This window comes from Carlito syrichta, unplaced genomic scaffold, assembly GCF_000164805.1.
Source record: "Carlito syrichta isolate Samal-C Ts95f unplaced genomic scaffold, Tarsius_syrichta-2.0.1 Scaffold309418, whole genome shotgun sequence".
NCBI classification, from domain to species: Eukaryota; Metazoa; Chordata; class Mammalia; order Primates; family Tarsiidae; genus Carlito; species Carlito syrichta.
The window spans coordinates 379213-381615 of record NW_007253514.1 but is presented as its reverse complement, the minus strand read 5'-3'; the positions used below and the strand labels follow the sequence as shown (position 1 = coordinate 381615).

Sequence of the window (2403 nt, the reverse complement as noted above, 5' to 3'; positions counted from 1 at the left end):
CTTTCATAAAGCAGCTTCTAGGAAAACTAAAGAAAGATATTGACTCTAACACCATCATAAGTGGGGACTTTAATACCCCACTCACAACACTAGACAGATTATCAGGACAAAAAATCAGCAATGAGATCCAGAACCTCAATGTGACTCTTGACCAAATGGACTTAATTGATACCTACAGAACACTCCATCCAAAGACCACAGAATAGACATTCTACTCATCACTGCATGGAATGTATTTTAAGATTGACCACATACTTGGCCATAAATCAAGCATAAGAAATTTAAAAGAACCGAAATGTTACCATGCACCTTCTCGGCCCACAGTGAAATAAAAATAAACATTGATACCAACAAGGTCTCCCCAAAACCCACAAAGACATGGACACGAATCAGCATGATGCTAAACAACTCCTGGGTCAATAATGAAATCACAACAGAGATCAAAAGATACCTGGAAAGAAATGAAAATGAAGAAACATCTTACCAAAACCTCTGGGACACCATAAAAGCTGTAGTAAGAGGGGAATTTATATCCCTACAAACGCACATGAAGAAAATGGAAGGATCACAAATTAACAGACTAACAAGCCACCTAAGGAAGCTGGAAAAGCAAGACCACAAAAACCATAATTTCAGCAGAAGAATCCAGATCACCAAAATAAAAGCCCAAATCCAGGAAATAGAAGACAAAAAGATAATACAAAAAAATCAATGAAACAAAAATCTGGTTCTTCAAAAGGATAAACAAGATTGATGGTCCCCTAGCTAGACTGACCAAGAAAAAGAGAAAAAACCCTAAGCAAAATCAGAAACACAAAAGATGAAGTCACATCTAACCCTGAAGAAATACAAAAGATCATTAGAGACTACTATGTATACTGTATGGAAACAAACTTGAAAACCTTAAGGAAATGGAGGGCTTTCTGTCATCACACAACCTGCCTAGGTTGAAACAAGAAGAAATTGAGACCATAAATAGACCAATAACAATCAAGGAAATTGACTACGTAATAAGAAAACTACCTATTAAAAAAAGTGCTGAACCAGATGGCTTCCAGCAGAATTCTACAAGACATTTAAGGAGGAGCTGATACCAATCCTACTGAAGGTATTCCAGGTGATTGAAAAAGATGGAATTCTCCCCAAATCATTTTACGAAGCTACCATCACACTGATACCCAAGCCAGGTAAAGATCCAACAAAGAAAGAGAACTACAGGTCAGTATCTTTGATAAACATAGATGCTAAAATTCTCAACAAGATCCTAGCAAACTGGATTCAACAACACATCTCAAAAATCATCGAAAATAACCAAGTAGGCTTCATACCTGGAATGCAAGGCTGGTTCAACATTCGTAAAACCATAAATGTAATTAAATACATCAACAGATGTCAAAACAAAAATCGCATGATTATATCATTAGATGCAGAAAAAGCTTTTGAGCTGGGTTCAGTGGCTCAGCCTGTAATCCGGTGCTTTGGGAGGCTGAGGTGAGTGGACTGCCTGAGCCCACGGGTTCCAGACCTGCCTGGGTAACTTGGCGAGACCTCATCTCTACAATAAATCAAAAAATTAGCCGGGCATGGTAGCGCGCGCCTGTAGTTCCAGCTACTTGGAAGGCTGAGATGGAAGGATTAATGGAGCCCAGCAGTTCGAGGATGCAGTGGCTGGGAGCAGCCACTGCACTCCAGTCTGGGTGACAGAGTGAGACTTCAACTCAAAAAAAAAAAAAAAAAATCTTTTGATAAAATCCAGCACTCCTTCTTGATAAAAACCCTCAAATATCTAGGCATAAGGGGAACATACCTCAAAATAGTAAAAGCCATCTACAAGAAACCCACAGCCAGCATACTCCTAAACAGACAAAAATTGGAACCATTTCCCCTGAAAACTGGAACAAAGCAAGGATGCCTACTCTTACCCCTCCTGTTCAATATAGTACTGGAAGTCCTGGCTAAAGCAAAAAGTGAAGAGAAGGCAATCAGGGGTATCCAAATAGGAAAAGAGGAAGTCAAGTTATCTCTCTTTGCAGATGATATGATTGTGTACCTTGAAAACCCAAGAGAATCTGTCAAAAACCTCCTTACTACTGATAAAGGCCTTTGACAAAGCCTCAGGATATAAAATGAATGTGCAAAAAACAATTGCATTTCTTTACACCAATAATAAACAAACAGAAACCCAAATTAAAAAGCACAATTCAGGCCGGGCTCCGTGGCTCAGCCTGTAATCCCGCACTTTGGGAGGCTGAGGTGAGTGGACTGCCTGAGCCCGCGGGTTCGAGACCCACCTGGGCAACTTGGTGAGACCACATCTCTACAATACATCAAAAAATTAGCCGGGCATGGTAGCGCACGCCTGTATTTCCAGCTACTCGGAAGGCTGAGGCAGAAGGATCGCCA

General features: G+C 40.3%; 1 protein-coding gene across 2 annotated transcripts in view; it reads right to left on the bottom strand.

Annotated features, from left to right (window-relative positions):
• TMEM135 (transmembrane protein 135) overlaps window positions 1-2403 on the bottom strand; it is a 287168-nt gene that overhangs the window by 213763 nt on the left and 71002 nt on the right. The window lies entirely within an intron of this gene.